The sequence below is a fragment of the Melospiza georgiana genome, chromosome 1 (assembly GCF_028018845.1).
Source record: "Melospiza georgiana isolate bMelGeo1 chromosome 1, bMelGeo1.pri, whole genome shotgun sequence".
Lineage (NCBI taxonomy): Eukaryota > Metazoa > Chordata > Aves > Passeriformes > Passerellidae > Melospiza > Melospiza georgiana.
The window spans coordinates 100,259,860-100,279,415 of NC_080430.1; the positions used below are offsets into that span (position 1 = coordinate 100,259,860).

Here is a 19,556-nt window from a genome sequence, read left to right on the forward strand (position 1 = left end):
GGACAATCCAGATCTAGCTGCAAACCAGCACATGACAGATGACTGATGTACCTATGTCTCAGCAAATACACAGAGATACAGGGCAAGAATGATAAATAGCCTGTAGTTAAGCAGAAAATCAGTTCTCCTTGACAACCTCCATTTTTGTGATTGCAGGATAGCTGTTGAAGTCCAAGGCAATAACAAAATCAACTAATAACAACAAATTTGTAGCAAGTATTTTAACAGCATAGTAAAACTAGAGACATAATTTAAGGAAAAAGGACTAATTTCCTCTAACTTGCAAGCATTGGTATTGTCTTCTCATTGACTTTCAAACTTTCAAATTAACAGAAAGAGTAAAGCTGTCCCTGGTTTTGGACAGATTCTTCTGCAGTGGAAGTGTCTTTGAACAACAGTGAAGTCAGCCAGTATGTCAGGTTCCCATGATCTCATCTATGAAGCTAATAATAAGCTCCAGAGTGTTAATGAGAAATGGTGAGTTGATAAAAAAACAAGTCAGAGTATAAACCCTTAAATTAGATGCTCCAATACAATTTTTTGTGATACCATCCTACCTTGATTTTCATTGCATTACTAAGTCTTAAGTTGCAAATGAAAGATTTGGCTGGGGTTGTGTATTCTATTGCCCTCTGTTAGAGGTGGGGCTGTTATCTGCTGTTAATTGGGCCACCTGTTAAAACCAGGGGGAGCAGTTTTCTTTATCTCTTCCACAAACCAGTCCTCTCTCCAGAAAATATCTTCTGTTGATAGGCCATTGAGTGTCACTGCATGACTGATAAAATTGCATCATCCCATTGTGAGATACTCCACCCAGGAGGAGGAGCCAAGCATTCCTACCTGGATATAATCTGAGATTTAGGATACTACATGCAGCCTTTTCCCATTGGACTCCAAGAGGAGTAGCCTTTTCCCTCTAGATTCCCAGAAGAAGACCAAGCCCATCTACACCACCACTGAACCTTCAGAAGAAAACTATGCCCTTCTACAGGATTGCTGCTCCAACAGAGCCCCACATGTCACTTCAGGAGGACTGTAGCTGCCATTTAACTGGACAGCTACCAACACTCTGACCCACAGGGTGTCAGGTTGTGTTCTGTCTCTGTTGTTTGGTATTACTGCATTTTTGTTTTTACTTTTCCTAATAAAGAACTGTAATTCCTACTCCCATATCTTTGTCTGAGAGCCCCTTAATTTCAAAATTATAATAATTTGGAGGGAGGGATTTACATTTTCCATTTCAAGAGACGATCCTGCCTTCCTTAGCAGACACCTGTCTTTTCAAACCAAGAGATCTTATTTTCCAAATTATTCATGTAAGCAGGTATATTTGAGGAGTCATGGGATCCCACCACTGGGTCTTGTCCAGTCCTGTCTTCCACAACTACTACTGAAAAGGTAAAGGTGAATGCAATAATTCTGTGACCTTGTGTGCCAAAATGTAGATTTGTAATTTCCCATCTGGAGGATACCTCGAGAAACTCTCCATGTCAAGGTTAGAATGAAAATAAGGAATTACCCCATCTTCTTAAATTTGGATCCATGTGACTTCTAAACAGGGAACACAGACACCCTGAGGCAGTCTCCTTCTTACAGATCTCAGCTGTTTTTCTTGCTATCACAGCAGCCACAGACAGCTTGCTTGGACACCATGGTGAGAGATGAGTCAGACCTCTCCACGTAGCAGAAGGTTTCCTCAAGCCCAACACTTCTGAAGACTGGACTGAATGATGCAGATAGGGTGGTTTGTACCAGAGGAACTATCATATTGTGGCACAAAATTCTGCAGGTATTTTTGGAGGAAAAAATTGTTTTTACCAAAATGTAGTGTGGATGAAATTGCTGTCAGGCATGTGAGAGCCTCCAGGGTCTGGGATCTCAAGTCTGATTCTAATGTTTTGAATCAGAAATCCCGGACTTTTTTATAGACCAAAAAAAATAGGACAATAGTGGTTTTTCCTTTCTGACAATTAAGAAAATAGGCCGCTAATTTAGACACTCAAAAATTTTAAAACCTACTGTTACTCTTAGTTTAAAATACCATTCATGAAAATCTTATAGCATGTTTGCTCTCTGCTTAATATTTATTCAAAACCCTTTCCCACTACAGCTGGGAATGCTGTTTCTAACCACTGAAGACAAGTGCAGAACGCTGGGGATGTAGAACAATTGGCATTGTTAAAGGCAACAGGGACAGCTTTCATCCAAAACATACTACACATCTCACAGATGCTGGTTATCTCCCAGAGCTGGTACTGATAAATGATGTACAACAGGAGTGAATGCTGAGACACAGCCAAGCAGAGAAAAGGGTATCCAGGAGGAATTCTTTCACACAAAGAGGCAACTTATTAAATGAAGAGAGCAGGTACAGTGTTTATTTTTCCTTTGCACATCTGTTTTCCTTCTCTCTTAAACTCGGGACTCGTTTGCATGCTCTGTTTCAAGACAGAATCTTGGTCATGACAGCAAAACCTTTATTTCTTTGTTCCTAGGATGGGTTTACATAGGTAAAGATGTAATCAAGAGCATCTAAAGGAGGGAGGTCTTGAAAACGTGTTCTGCTCTTCTGAGAAAGAAGTGTTCAAACTTAAAAAGGGCTCTGTGATTCAATACACCTTACTCTTATTCCCCCAAAATGGATAGTAGGTTCCTAGTTGTCCTCCTTTCACTTTCCATGTTTTTATTTTTTCCATGTTTTTATTCCCAGTTTCAAAATGTCTGAGTTGTCCTAAAGAACATCTCTATTGCTTGAAATGTTGTACAGTTTTTTCAAGATTTCGTGGTTTTGGGTGAAGTTGAGTTAATTTTCTTCACAGTAGCTGGTATGGGTTAGTGTTTTAGATCTGTGGTGAAAAGTGGGTTGGTAATACAGAGATGTTTTTGTTATTGCTGAGCAGAGATTGCACAGAGCCAAAGTCCTTTCTGCTTTTTGTACTGACACACTGGTGAGGATGTCGGGGGTGCATGGGAGGCTGGGAGCAGACACAGCCAGGACAGGTGACCCCAGCTGACCAAAGGGATATTCCTGACCATATGGCATCATGTTCTGTGTATAAAGTGTGGGAGGAAAGAGGTGAGGTTTGGAGTGGTGGCATTTGTCTTCCCCAGTCACCATTACATGTGATGGTGCCCTGCTCACCTAGGGATTGCTGAACTCCAGCCTGCCCATGGGAAGCAGTGAATTAATTCCTTGTTTTGTTTTGCTTCTGTGCTTGGCTTTTGCTTTCCCTATTAAACTGTCTTCATCTCAACCCTTGAATTTTCCAGCTTTCACCCCTTCAGTTCTCTTCCAGGTCCCTCTGGTGGGGAGGGGAGTGAGTGAGTGGCTGTGTGGAGCTTCATTCCAAGCTGGGGTTAAACCATGATACCAGTCTAGCCTGTCTCATATATTAAACTGTGTAAAGAACATTTGCAACTAATTGAAAACATGCATAAACTCCACAGATGAATGCCTCAGTCATTATCTTTCAATTATGAATCTTGGCTCTATCTATTCTTCAATATCTGGTTTTGAAACCACCTTCAAATCCTGACCTTCCAGCTCAGTAGCTTGTGTAAGATCTGGAAGATAAAGAACACTTTGAGTTTTGGCTCTGCATTATGTCAGATCCTATTCATGGGAAAATGTAAAAATTACAGTCCATGGTGACTGTGGTGTGGCACACATTTAATGGAATAGGCATAATTCTCTCAGAAACATTGTTGTTTGAAAGTAGAAATCAAAGAATTTGCAATATGTTATACCAGGCTCTGATCTACTTCCAGCAATAATGGGAGAGTTTTTAAAAGAAACCACAGACTTTTATCCACTCAGCTCTCAGGTTCAGAACCAAACAGTGCTGAGTATTAAAGTGTGACTCACTGACACTGATTCAGGGGTGATGAGGACATTTTAAACTTACCCCAGTGTAGGTAATTGTAGATCCACCTGAAGTGGTATGATCCAGCAACCATAGAGATTTCAAAACCTATAAAAATTGCTTGTTTTAATTTGCTCTTGATGCTAGGAATGTTTTCTTTAAAAATTGAGTATCTTTAGGCAATCGCTGACATATATGAGGGAACGTTCTAATGAAATTTTAATTTTTGAAAAAAATTGTTACATGCAATATGAATAAGTGAATAAATGTAAGTATTCACAAATTACTTTTTCTTACACAGGAAAAGAAAAAATACTTTTAATTCATTAAAGTATTATGCCTTACGATTTCAAAGTTGGAGTTACTTGTCCAATTTGTAGTTATTTGATTGAAATGACTTTCCATCTTGAAATTAATTTCATTTCAGGAAAAAACTATGCCAATTTTAAAAATAATTATTATTTGATGAGATAAAAATGCTGGAGATTAACAAGTTATTAATCTCTTATCTTTTGTGCTTCATTTTTATTTTCATTTAATTCAGAAATCTTAAGGGCCAGGAAAAATCTCTCTCTCTCTCTCTCTCTATATATATATATATATATAAATATAGATATAAAATTGTTTACAGCTGGGAATGGAGAAGTGAGTAAATTAAGAAAAATTTTCCCTTTTTTTTTTTTTTATATACTTTATTTCTCAGTTCTACTTCATAATATGAATACAGAAAATGTTACAAGTCATGTCATGCTTCCCTTGATCATTATCACCATATTCAGTTCCAAACAAGATTAAATAGGTACAAACTGATCAGAAAGTAATTTGGCTGGTCACTGGAAGAACAATATTAATCATCAGAAGATAACGTATTCTTTTATCCTTATTCATTCTCTCAGAATTAGTTTTAGAGCCTAAAATTATTCCATGGTCAAAGTAGTCTGGATTTAAGCAACAAAATCAATTAACCCGATTATTCATAGATCCATTTGTTCAATGGAAGGTGTGATATTACAGCAGACTGTGGTACTGAATGATTAATGAATTTTCTTTCGCTCCTGAGAAGCCACAAATAGGAGTATGGGTTTTTCAGTTCAGTTCTATCAATAGTTATAGGCCTCTATGCAAAATGTCACGCTAGTTTTTAATAATTTTTGCTCCTCTAATGCATGCTAAGATCAAGAAATGACTCAGGTGTTTACCTATTTCCTTCTTTCCCTTTAGAAGTAAGGATGACTAAACAAAGGGACTTTGAATTTTGGGTTTGAATCATGACAAGATAGACATCTGGGTCTAATTAACTCTCCTAACCTGGCATGCTGCAAGAAGGGTAGTGTTTTAAAATGTAAAAGAAAGGAGTAAAATCTCCTCTTTTCCCAGAAAAAGAGCATGAAGGAAGCTGGGAAGAGTAATCAGTATCCATGTCTGGTCTTTCTCTTCCTTACAGTGGAATCATATTTTTATCCTTGCATCCCACAGAGCTAGAATTTATTTTTTTTTTGAGCAGGTTTTTTCGAGTCTGGGATACATTTAACTCTTTTTCTTCCACAATGGGGGTACAAAGTCTACATCATTGCACGAATTGTTTATTATATCCTAAAGGATATTGGAAAATGAGTGAAAGATTTGTGGCTGGTGTGGAGGATGAAATCTTTGTATGCAGACAGCCTGGGGTGGGAAAGGTTGTTTGGATATTCTCCTATGGACTGTGCTATGAAATTACAAATCTAACAGAATAATTAATGAAACCTATGCTTCACAGTCCAGCAGTTGTCTTCTGTATCCTGAACCCAGAGTTATCTGTCCCATGGAAGCAAACTGAGTTTGAAAAAATGTTTTTCTTCACACTCCCTGCTTACCTGTGCTTGCATCGGATGACTCAATTTACTTGTTTGTGAGACACATACTAACCACAAAAATTAATTCCTTGTGTCTCTTCAGGAGTGTAAAGAAATATCCACATTCCCCTTTATCACTTGTTAAAGAACAAGATGGCTTAGCTGCCCCACTGTAAAGCTTATTTGCCTAAAACTTCAGTATATTACAGTACACAAAAATTATACAACTGCTTCTACAAATGCTTTTATAAACAACTCATTCAGCAACAGTGCACACAGTGAATGGGATATAATCCCAATCTTCCTTGGGAAGACAACTACAGACCTTAGCAGAAGAGTTCAAACTGATGCCACTGCACACAAATCTGAATTTTTTAATCTATTTTCCTTGCAATAGACTGGTGTAAGCCACCAAAAGAAATAGAAGTCATTCCCTTTTCAGTCTGTCAGATCAATGATCCATGAATAAAGAAGCCTTCATGCCAAGAATTAAAATAGATTGGAGATCTGTTACTTTTGTCTTCAATGGACTTAAAAAATAAAGCTCATTATGAAGATTTGCATGTGCACTGGTTTTCTCATGTTCTCCTTTTTTTTCTGATTATAAATCTATTTTTTCAGGACTTGGTCATATGCAAACCTATAATTAATATAAAGGAGATATTGAAGTATACCAAATATACAGAACAATTTAAATACTAAACGCATTTCTACCAACTTTATAGGTAAAGTTTTACAGTTATTTCAGTGACTTATTACAAATCAGATCTTATGCTTGTGCAGCATATTTGTCTGAGTTTATCTGAGGATAATCACGTCACACGAGAGAAGAAGAAAACTCTAAGAAAACTCTAAGAAAACTCTAAAACTCTAATGTCTTTCATTAAGTTTGGCTGTGGCTGTTATTCTGCTGTGCAGTAACCTATCTGGGACACTGAAGATCACTTCCTGATAGTAGAAGTCAGTAAAATGAAGTCTGGTATTTCTTTGGTATAAATGTCTACATTTACAAAAGTTCATGGGTACATCTATGTCAGATGAGTATAGCTAGGAGAAGTTCTTGGGGATTTTGATTAAAACATTAATGACAACTCTCTTAATTAAAGAGAGTTAATTATTTAAAAAATGGAAGCACTCAAACAGAAGAACAAAGCAAAACAGAACTATTCAGGCCTTTTCTTCAAGTCTGCCAAAAGATTTCCAGTGCAATAGTATCCTTCTTCCATTCTTCCACATCTGTACCCTGCTTCTGGACTGCAACAGAGAAATGAAAATGTGTTTAAATAAACATAAACTATAGGCCTTTTATGATTATATCTTTCCACATTTAAACAAAATAAAAAATGATGATTTACCTTTTAGACAATGACAACAAATCTTGATCTGAAATAGTCCAAAGTATCTAACTCTGTTAACTTTCAGTCATCATTTGAAGATTACTGTAAAATCATATTTCTGTATTAGAAGTGGTGTTGAAGATTACTGTAAAATCATATTTCTGTTTTAGAAGTGGTGTTCTTCTTGGAAAGAAAGTTTGCATATTCCATTTCCTGGTATGTAACTTCTTCAGACCTTTCTAGTTAATTTTAAATTCATAGAGCCATGGAAGCGATGTGAGAGATCTAACGAAAAAAACCCCAAAAAACAGAAGATGTGAAAGATTTTGTTGTAATAGAACAAAGCATCTTATGCCAGGTTACCAGCAGGCCAAATTGCTTGAATTATCCCCTTTATTGAAATACATACTGCTTCACTGAAATCCATGCAATGCTTTTATTGTGTTCTATGAAATAATGTTTAGGGAACACAGGGTTTGTTTGTTTTTCTAAACACTGAGTCTAAAAATGTGTGTATATATGGGGTATGTGCTCATATTCTTTAGTTTTATCAGCCCTACTCACACACAGAAATAGTGTTTGGACTTGTGATGTAGGGGAAGGAAAGGTACATCTTCTCCTCCAAACTTGTTTAATTCTTTCAGATTTTAACTTTTGAGCTAACAATGTTATCTAAGCATCTCTTATTAGGCTACAAGAAAAATGTATGTCATCGGAGGATTTTTTCACAAAATTCATGAAGTTTGTCAGAAAACAGAAAAACAAAATCCCTAAGCTAAACAAAAATGAGATGTCAAGGTTTGGAATATCCAGGACAGACCTTGATAATGAATAAAGCAGACTCTTACTGAGAATTTTCTTAGATCTTGGATTTCAGAGGAGCTCTTGATTTGTGTGGTCTTTGTTACATCGGGTAGGTAATTTGTTTCATCTTGATTTAATTTGTCACACACCACTTACTTAGCAAATGCAGGGAAAAGAATAGCCTTAAGGATACTTATATTTGATTGTTTCAGTAAGGAATATATGTTCTTTATACACTCAGTGTCCCCACCTTATAATTTGCAAATATGAAATGAATAACTGAAAGTGGTGACAGATGGAGTCCAAACACTCATGATAAATATAGTTATTTAAAATCCAACTACAATTTCTTGTGAATATAAAAAACTAACTTATTTTTTTCTTTTTGAGCTCAAGGCTTTGAACATTTTACTGCTTCTTTTAAAAAATCATAGTACCAAGGAATCAGACAATATTCAATTGAAGGCAAAGAGAATTACAGAAGAAGAAAAAGGTGAAGCAAAAATTTCATGCATGTAAGATTGATAGTCAACAGAGCTTTTTGTGTGTGAAGCACAATAATCTTTATGGCAAAAAACATCAAGCTACAGTAAAACAATGTTGATGACTTGCCTGGGCTGCTGTAGGACATTTATTATCTCATTCCCATGAATGTTGTGGTAGACTCACTGGGATTTTAAATTTAATTACTCCTATTTCAAACAAAATTGAGAGAAAAAAAGGGGAAGAAATAATAAAATATGTTTGAAGACCAAAGATGAAATAAACAATTGTGAAGCTGATGTTATTCCTTAAACTGTGCAATACATTTAAAGGCAATTATATAAAATAGATTTTATCATGCTTTGAATTTTTCAGAACATTTCTGGGTGACTTTTTATACTAAAGACAAATATTTTTTCATATGTGTGCATGTATAAACATACTTATGCATAACAATAAAATATTCTTTATGAATTTGGGCTGCTGACCATACCGAGAAGTTAATAAACTGGACTGAAAACTGTAAATAGAAGATATGTCAGATCAAAAGTACAAATAAAATAGTGCTTGAGTTAGTATACAACTTCTAAAATTATTGGTTAGTTCCACAGTGTAAAAAGTATTTTTCATATGCCTTTTTTGGTGATAGATATTAGACCAAAATAATGCATCAATCTATTCACCCTTTAGTATGGATTATTTGATGTTTATAACTGTATGAAAAAATGGAGTTTAAACATCACAACTGAGATGTAAAAATAGTCACAGGCAATATAGTTCTACTTTAAATTTTATTAGGGTTACCTATATTCACTATTTATTCCTCTAATTGCTGTGATCTTATATCTTGAAGAAATCCCCAAGTGTGGTGAACTTAGAAATAGCAGCATGGTTCATTGAGGTGGTTCAAAAAATTGAAATTTGAACTTTCTGTCTCGGTGTTAGACTAATATAGTTTGGTGTAGTAGATAACATGATGTCTATATGCATCTCTCTGTTGTCAGACACTGGTTACATAAAAATAACCTTGTTTTCACTGACATGAAGAGAGCACTTCATCACTGAGCCACTAACAGTGAATGTTTTCATCACAAATCTATAACATCTCTTACAGATACTGATGTGTGTATGCTCTGTATCCAGAAAAAAGAAGAAAATTATGTATCATATCCATGCTTTAAATGTAATGGATCAAGTACTCTTGATTTTTCTCAAGGAATGTAAAGTGTGATTTTGATTGCAGACCATCAAACTTCAGTCTTGATCTTCAGTTTAAAGGAAGACATGTAATACCTAAGGAACATAATCTTATTATGTCCTCTGGCATGTGTAAATCTGCCTAAAATCAAAAGAACAGACAACCTGGAAGGTGGGATCCCTTGTAATGAACCACTGTTAACATTGATAGCAACTTTCAATTCTCACTCTTGCAGAAAGACAGTAATTAACATTTCTTCAGCATAAGAACTCCCTCAAAACAATCAAATATCATTTTACAGTTAACTGAGTATGATATTGAGAAAGAAGTGAAATAGTTGGAAAACTAGTTGGCAGCTTTTTAACATTATCGATTAAGATTTTTGCCCTGATGTTGCCAAATTAATGTGCAAGGACTGGATTAGTCTTTCAAATATTTGCTTATGGAAAAGCTCTTCTGTGTGTCTGGGGCAATCTAGCAGACTATCTCCATCTTTTTAGGTGACAATTTTGTGGAAGCATATGTTGCAACCAAAACATGAGAGCAGGTCATGTAAATATTATGCATCTATTTTTCACTAGAAGCCTTGAACATTAGATAAAGCAGCTAAAACAGCAAACTCAGCTACATGGGCCTGCAAAGCAAAAACAAGTGCCTGTTTTCCCGAAATCTCAGTGCTGTGGAAACTAGACTGCTACCAAGATATACTATTTAATTTTGATGTGTCATATGTGTGACATATGTGTGACACATATAATGGTATTTGATACATGTAACCTTGAGCTACTCTGGTTATTCTACCAGTACAATACTTATAATATTTTGTAGCTTGCATGACTCAGCCTTTTTTTAATGGTAAAGAAAGAAACAGAGGAAACAGAGCAACTACGATCAGTACTTGAAAATGCAGAAGAGGAATATTAACTCGATTGAGAACTTGGTGCAAAATTTGAATTAAGACATAGTTTATAATTTATTATGGAAAGTGAAACAAAATAACCATGTAGCAGTTTTCATATAATGTAATTTTACTTTTTGCTCTGTATTTTTTCTTTCTTTGTTTAGAAAAAAAATCCTGAGTGTATTAAAAAGTATGGACCTGTATATCTATGTTATGCAAATGAAAAAAACAAAACAATTTCTATAGCTGATATTCATAAGATTTCCATAGCAGAATTTCAGTTACATAAAAGGAAGATTTTGTTTACTAAGTTTTCTTTGACATTTGAGTTCAGTTAGTGCCATGGCAGAAGACAAGTTGATTAGGTCATTTGCATCATCTAAATGGAATTCTGAGTAATGTCATCATTCAGTGGGTCATTGAGAACAGAAAAGTGATTGTATCTCATCAAACCAGGCTTTATAATCAAGCAAATAATACTTGGAATGTATCATTAGTCTGTACAGATACAAAGTCTGATTGGCTGATATTCAGATAAGGAACATGGACTTGGAATTGAGGGTGCTTAAGAATGGGGAAAAAAAAGAAAGCGTTAAGAAGGAGGAGAAGAAAAACACCTTTCAAGTGAATCCATGTTTGAGCCAAAACTTATTCCCATTAATCAGATTTGAAATCACCTTTAAATATGCTGAGATGCAGCCAATAAAAAAATATTTTCAGTAACAATATAATTTTATTTATACGCATAGTTTAATCTGATGGAAACAGTGTTTCTCTAGAGGTCTGTGTATTTTATTATGTACAAATGTTCAAGATATCTCCCCAATTTAATAAGAACTGTAGGTCTTACTATCCAAACCAGGCTTAAACAAACTTGTATAGAAAGTTTTAACTTCACCTGCCTGAAGCACTTGACATTCAATCAGCCCCAAAGGGCTCGAGTTAGTCCAAGCTGCAAAAAGCACTTTCATTTAAAGCACATACCACCACCGGAGAGGTGTTGAATCCGTTGCGTATTAAGTTAGCCTTTGTCAGCAGAACATTGCAGGGATTTAAACATGTGTTAACAAATTACCTTCATTCAGAACACCAGCTTGACCTGAATCTCCTGAGCTACAAAATTCAGCATGATCAAAAAAAGATAAAGAAAAGTGACAGTCTAGGTTAGACTCTTTTGGAATTGTAATTTCCTCTTTCAGTACAACTGGCAAGAGTTTTAAGAAACTGGAGAATATCTTCCATTGAATGGAATATGAAAGAATCTGAGAACAACACAGTGTTTAACCTCTATACTATAAGGAACATATATTCACACATGTCTGTATATCTTGCCTTAGGCCAGAGTCAAAGAAAAGAGAGTGTTCAATCCTGTAAGGTACTGAGTACTCTGGCTGTGATCCAGCAAAGCACTCAGCTATGTGTTTAAATTTAAGTACATGGATCATGCCACTAACTTCAATGGGATTATGCTTAAAGATAAACTAACTTTAAATGCTTTGCTGGATCACAGCCATGGTGCTCAGTACGGAGTGAATACAAATCCAGTCTGAGAGGAGCATTTTCCTCCCTGTTTCAAGTGAGACTACACAAAATACATAAAATATTTCTTTTCAGGAAAGGAGGTTCATATGATAACCAGACTGAAAAGATTCAGAAGGGTGGGATGATTAATAAATCTTGGAGTCCTTGTGTTCAAACAAATAGGCAAAGCAACAAACAAAAACCAAGCTTTGACTTTCCCAGGCTCAGATATTATTTTTTTTTCATGTCACATAATGACTGAGCATGGACTGGGATATAGATAAAGCAGCAAAAATTGAGTGAAAGAGTAGAGATAGAGGCAAACAATGTTCCTTTTTATCCTTTGCCAAATTTATCTCTGATTGGCCTCTCTTAGTTCTGTAATTGAAAAGAACAAGAAGTCTCTAAGTTTAAGCGTATGTGAATACCCTCACAGAATACACATCAATTGAAATCAGACAATACAGGCTATATAATGAGAGGCAAGTGACATTCTGATGGGTCTGATGCTGTTCCAGATGAAAACAGCACAAAAGTACACTTAGGAAACAAATAATCTTTCAAGAAGTAAAAGCAAACCTATGCTTTTCAGCATTATATATAAAGACTATTAACTTTGTCATTTGGTATACATGTTTTGAGCTTCCCTTGGCTCCTGTCAGTCTAAAGAGGACCTGGTTAAAGCACTGGAGCCTACTGAAAAAAGTCAGATGAACCATACTGGTCTTTCAAAAAGTGAAGCAAATAGGAGAAAGAACCTATCATGTACACACTTCTACCACTCACCTATTTTTGATGGGCAGAAAAAAGGGTTGTCACTAATTTTTCTTTTATTATTATCAGTCTAGATTGCCAAATCTTTGGGTAAACCTGAAAATTTGTCTTCAAACAGTAACTGTCACAACAACTCAGGTGATGAAAATGGACTGTGCAGCAGTATTTACCAGGGTGATGGTACGACTTGAACAAACGTGTAACAATTGCAAAATCCTGGGTAACCTGACTGACAAAATGTCAACCAAGTCACATTCATCTTCCTGTAAAAAAGAGAGCACATTCCCTAAAATAGCATACAAAAACCTAGGACTGCCTCAGAAAACTTGGCCACTCGTGGCTCTCTCAAAGACTTTAATCGTATTTAAAAATAATTCACAATACATACAATAGGGCTTCATATTTCAAGAGAAATAATTAGACAGCATTGCACTTTCTGGCTAACAGCTCTTGCTGAAGCAATGGGCCGCTCTGGCAAAAGTCTGCCACAGTGCACCCTGAAGTACAATCAAATCAATCTGATAAAGAATTCTATCAGAGGTTAGCGAACATGAAACGCTTTTGAACTACAAAGCGCCCAAGCAACTCAGCATGTGTATTTTTCCCCCTAGGTTTATCTTATTCCCAGAATTCAACTTCTCACCTTTTCATCATATCCATCGATTTCTTCCTTGTTGAGAAACAATTATACGCTAGGAATCTCTTTAACTCATTTATACTCTATTATTGAACCTTGAACCTTGTTCTATGGCTTTATTATTTTTTTTTGTGGAAGCCCTGCTCTAATTTTCTATTTACTTCTAAATCCTTAATGCTACAAAATATTCTTCAGATTCAAAATTTGTCACCAACAGCTGTGAAATTCTTTCTCAAATAGAAAGGCTTTTGATTCAACTCTTGAAATTTGAAGAATGTTCTCTATATTATACATATTTGTTTTTACCAAATTTGTATAATATTTTAAAGGAGGACATGTTTTCTTAGCTATATTCCCATAGATCTACATTTTTAACCACATAATCAAATCAGGAAAAAAAAACAAACCATAAACATTGAATTGGTTGATTTTTCTTTTCCATCTTACACAGATTTTTATCTCTCTATAAAAAGAATACACAAGAATTTACTAGTTGTGTGCAGTATTGGAACTCATTTCCTAGTCTTTTAAAATGCTTTTACATTTTTTTACAAAAGCTTAATTTTGTTTGATTGAAAATTCCACTTGGCTCCAGCATGGGAAAATATTTTAATCTGTAGTTCACTGATGCTTACCTTACTCAAATAAAGTGATGGTTATATTTTTGAAGTTCAGTATCTCTTCCATAGTACCTGTAAAAATCACTGCAATACCTGCAGCAGCTCTTTTCCTTGGGAGGCAAGTGTCCATCAGGAAATTTATCATCACAACTAGAATTCTTTGGGAACTTCATCAAAGAGACTGAGAATTAAAGGTATTTGGAAATACAACTCTCTTCCGGGGTTAGACTTATTTCTGTTCTAAGGCATTTTGGTGAAGCTCTTTACTGTTTTTTGAGGCCCTGATAGAGTTTAGGGTGATCTCAAGGTCAGCTCTTTGTCCAAACTCTTGGTTGTTTCCACAATGATGCTAACTCAGATTTTTCAATGCTTAGGTGAACTCTTTTGCAAACTCATTGCTCAGTGTTCACAATGTCAGCTCTTGGTTTTGAACCCAGAATAACACACTGGCAGGCTAGCTCAAATTTAAAGTTCTTATTAGCTCTAGGGAGAAGTCTCCTGCTTTGAATATGAAGTGAGACGCAAATGAAAGTTAAAGCTTAAGTTTACACTTCAGCAGGGAAAGAGGTACTTGGAATTTTTTCCTGTTTACATTTTAAATTCCCAAGGGAAATGAACAAAGCAAATCTTACATGGAGAACGGAAGCATGTTTAGGCAGGTAAAATTAGAATATTTCTATTATTTTATTGCTATATTAATATGTTTGATACAGATTTATCTCTGTGTCAGTCTTGGTGGGTTAGGAATCTTTTACCACAGTGTAGTTCCTCTAACCCCAGCAGCACAAATAAAATGTTTTCAAGAAAATCAGCAAATGTCATCCATTCCAGAAGGCAGTGGAGTTATTTATATTTACCTTCTGTTTTGAATTAGTGACTAAGCATAAGCACTATTCAGACTTCCTTCTATAGGTAGACACGTGCCTTGAAAACTGGGAAATGGGAACTTACATAGTAATTATGATGTGTTACTTATGTTGTAATTTAATCAAAATTACTGTGCATTTAAAGCTGAAAGTATGTGAAAATACATATGGCATAAAATAAGATTTAATCTCTTCTTTGGATGTAGCTACTAGCATAGCTACTTCCAGGGGTTAAGTTACCTCCATCTTCTTCCTGGTCCAATCATTCCTCTCTCTTCTCCAGCTCCTTCATTTGCACTTCATATTTGCATTCATCTCTGTGCAGCAATCTCACTTCTCTTGTGTCCACTGTGACACATCTGATTTTGAAGGCAAATGTACATAAGAGTCTGTGAAAGCAATAGGTTGATAAACCTACTTGTCATAACAATACTCTCTTGTTTTTGCTGGGGAGTTTATGTTTTGTGGTTTGTTGTTGTTGTTGTTTTTTTTTTTTTTTTTTAGCCAGATTTATTTTATTGAACTGATTTACCACAGAGACAGTGTTTTGGTGGCTCAAGGTTGGGAAGGGTTGTACAGTATGAAGTGGTGAAGCAGCAGAGTTGGAGGAGTGTTCTCTCCAAAGAAAATATTGTTCTTTCCCATTTGAATGTAGAAAGCTCCTAAGTCATCTCAGGTTTCTATATAACTGCACCACTAGCATATGATAGTTTGGAAAGGATAACAGGTAAGTTTGATGTGGTATTGCCACATAAATACCTAGCTTATGGCCAGACTTTATATAACTAACTTAAAAGACTGAAAATATAATTTTGCCTTCAAATGTGTTAACAATTTTTTTGAAGAATGATTCAACATTCAGCAAAGAATCTAAGAGCCTGCTGACTTCTAAATCAGTTGCCCAAAGTTAAATGAGGTTAAGACATAAATATTCATCCTAGCGCAGCCCTGAGGGCCCAATGGAGAAACAGGATCTCAAAGTTTCTCCCAGAGCCCATGTTTTGTAGTCTATGAAGAAGCTGAAGAGATTATTTTTGACTTTGTAGGGCAAACAGCTGCAGAGGCAGGAGTCTCTTATAGAGAATAATATGGCAGCAACCAACATGTCTTTGCTGAGAGATGAACTGCAAACAAAATGTGATGCAGCCAGCTGTCTATCTGTACTCTCTGGTAGCATAGGATTAATTGGAACTTTGGTGACACAGAACTTGGATAATGTAGTACAAATCAGTCTTGTTCTGAAAATGAGTGTCAGCTTTTACCAACACATTTCTCATATTATTCTCTACCCTCTCATAATGAAATAAAAAATTGTTAGCTTTTCTGAGCACTTATTTGCATTGAGAAACCAAGTTCGATATGTTGCCTGAGTTGACACATAGATCTTATTCCTCTTAGATTAAAACAAATTTTAAATCTATTAATTTGTATGGATTTTCTTTCCTCCTTGCTAGGTGCATTAAACTGCTCTAGATGACAATGAATATAATTTCCTGTCAAGTGTCTTCATTTTTTTTTTCGCATTGTCCCTCTGCTTTTCATTACCATGAGCATGGGCTATGCTCATGTCAGTCTCTGTGACTTCTATTCATCCTCCTAATTGTTTTTAATCTCTGTTTTAATTGTATTAAACAAACACATTTCTCTCTTCTGTTGTCTGTAGTCAAAAGAGCTCCTCTTTTTGAGCTCCCTTAGTTTGTTGGTGCAGTTGCTGGGTACAGCTACTTGAGCTGTCTCTCAGTAAGACCCTTTGAATTTTGTTTTGAACACATTTGGTTCTCCTTTGTTAGGAGAAAACAAAGGAAACAATTGTGCATTATGTGTCAGAGCACAATTTTTACACTCTCACACCATCCTTGCACTTGCTGTCCAAGACCCAGTAGCACTGCTATCAGGAATGTTATACCTTGCAATTTTTTCTAAAAGGCAAGCCATTATATACATTTTGATACTGTCCAATCTGAGGGTACAATTGCATTAGCTCCAGTTTGGAAATAAACTGGCATTCAGAACACCTCTTAAGAAAAAAATGCATGTATTTCTGTGTAAGTTAAAGCTCAAAAATTTATGATTTGAGGGTACAAAGGAGTTGCTCTCTAGTTTAATCTAAAACCTACTGAATCAATGAAAACACTTCCACTGGCAGCCGCTAACTTTGTAGCAGATTCCTTGTGCAGTATCTGTCCTCCTCTATTGGCCCATGCCTTGTTCTGTGACTCTCTCAGCAACGAAAAGAGCATCTTACTTAACAGCTGGCATAGAATGCATCCTTGTTAATCAGAGACAAAAAACAGCCCTTCAGTAGAAGATGTAAACATATTTTTAAAAACAAGAGTAAAATTACAGACCTCTGCAACTAATTTATCACTGTTCACAGTTTCCAGTCCATGGCAAAAGAAATAACAATAAATATTTACCAAAGGAAAGTGGATCTGCATTTAGAGTGTTTTAATAAATGTTTAAAAGAAAATCAGCATAGATCACTTGGCTTTGACAATCGCTTTTATCTGTCTGTCTTTGATGGATGTTGTTCATGCTCTTTAGTTTACAGTAACAAGCAAGTTTTTAATTTTTCTATCTTCCTTCTCTCTAGTGCCAGGCTATGATGGATGATGTGACAAAAATATTCATCAGTAAATTCTAAATCTTGAATACAAATTAAATTAGTAATATAAGAAACAGATTTACATTCTCCTTTGACATTGTTGTAACTGGATTGCATCTGCTACTCTCTTGTTTTTCCCTTCTACTTGTTTAATATTTATAATAATACCAAATCAGCTTTGGAATATCTTGTATTTTCCTTTAAGTACATGAGCATACCCTATTGTTCTAATATACTTTTGTCATTATTTGAGGTGAGATGTTTGGATTTTGAATGGAAGCAGCAGGAGCTGAATCATAGACAACTATCAAGGACTGGATTTCCAACCAACCATGTTCTGCTCTAAACAGCATAGGTAAAAAATTTACTAATTAAAAATATGGCTGTCTGCCCAGGCCCAGAGAGTGGTGGTGAATGGAGTGACATTCAGGTGGTGGCTGATCACGAGAGGATTTCCCCTTAACTCAGTGTTGAAGCTGCTCCCGTGTTAACATCTTGTATCTATAATCTGGATGAAGGGATTGAGTGCATCCTCAGACAATTTGCAGATTACACTAAACAGGATGGGAGTGCTGACCTCCCTGATGCAGCTGAGATGGAGTGTAGGAAGGCTCTGCAGAGGGATTTGAAGAGACTGGATTCATGTGCCAAGGCCAAACCCCATAGGCATTTAAAATATGCATGGAAGTGACACCTGGGGCATGGTTTAATGGTGGGCTTGGCAGTGTTGGGTTAATGGTTGGACACAGTGGCCTTCAAGTCTTTTCCAAACAGAACAAATCTATGATTCTGTGATTCTGTTCTATTTTCCAAGTGTTTTAACTTTACTGTCCTGAAGGGCAATGTTCACTTTAACAATAGTTTTCCTCAAGTTTAGGGGTGTCTGCATCCCTAAAGGTCTCCTGTATCTACGTAGTTTCTTGAAATCTTTCAGAGGTCCTTTATCCTCCATGCAGAGAAAAAGCAATACCTCATAGATGAAAAGAAGAATGGTAGAAAAACTAAGGAAAAATTTGATGATCCTTTTTAAATGCTTTTCTTTTATACACAATTTCTTCTTTAGAAAGGAATTTAATTTTAAATTAATGTTGCATGTAACCACTGTTAGGCACAAATGAGCACACACACACACACATACACACACATGCACACATGCACACACAAGGTTGTTATGCTGAAGTTTTCCTGAGAGAAGAAATACCTGTTCAGGAACTTAAAATGTGATACTTATGGAAGTCAGGGAGAACTAAATAAATGTTCACAACTCAAAATGTTACCAGTTAAAAATCAATAGGGAGAAGAAAGCTGGATGAATTTAAAATGCTCCTTCTTATAGATACCATATTTTCAATAATGTTATCCTAGCATTGCAGTTATTCACTCTTGCTGAAAAGCTCCTCTAAGGTCAATCTCAATAGAAGCTCAGAGTGAATCCAAATAAAGGATTATTTTTACGGTGTGGAGTGCAGCTTCTGCAATCTCTTTTACATTTCTCTTCAAAGGTAAGACTGACCAGGTAGGAAAGAGATGCCAAGGCATCCTTATTCTTTAATCAATTTCCAGTCACAGGGATAGACATTTTGGTCATCTAGTTTAACCTTTTCAGGGGGCAGATTTTATCCCATAGTTCTTGTATCTATCTTAAGGCTTTACATTTTTACATACTATTTCAGTATATGAGGATAGATAACATCTGGTAGAGCTACAAATTATTTTTTTTTTTGAAAGGTTCTTAGTCTAATATTCAACACTTGCAGAGGCAGAGCTCAACAGCATATTGATTAAAGGATTTCAGTGTTTAGTTATTGTAAAACTAAGACTGATTTCTAGCACGAACTTTCCTCCTCTGGCTAGTGGATTGCATAATAAGCACAAATAAATTGAAACTCCTTTAAAAACAACAACAAAAAAATCAAGCTGCATAGTTTGTGCTTTGGATGGCTAGAAATGAGCGAGGAATATGCCCCCGATGCCATATTTTGAGGCAATGAATTCCATGCAACCCAAACATCTAAGAGAACAAAGCAGCCAGCAATCAAAACTTGAAATCGCCCTCAGTTTCCCCTGCAAAGAAAGTAAAAGCAGTATGCCAGCACGGTTTATTAGATCAGA

The 19,556-nt window shown here is 35.7% G+C and overlaps 1 protein-coding gene across 1 annotated transcript in view; it reads left to right on the forward strand.

The window, feature by feature from the left end:
- Positions 1-2,302: 2,302 nt before the first annotated feature.
- The window catches only part of CDH19 (cadherin 19), a 112,846-nt gene continuing 95,592 nt past the window's right edge, over positions 2,303-19,556 (forward strand). Inside the window, exon 1 of the mRNA XM_058021877.1 lies at positions 2,303-2,368. The gene's annotated coding sequence lies outside the window, so the exon portion shown is untranslated. The remainder of the gene's footprint in view (positions 2,369-19,556) is intronic.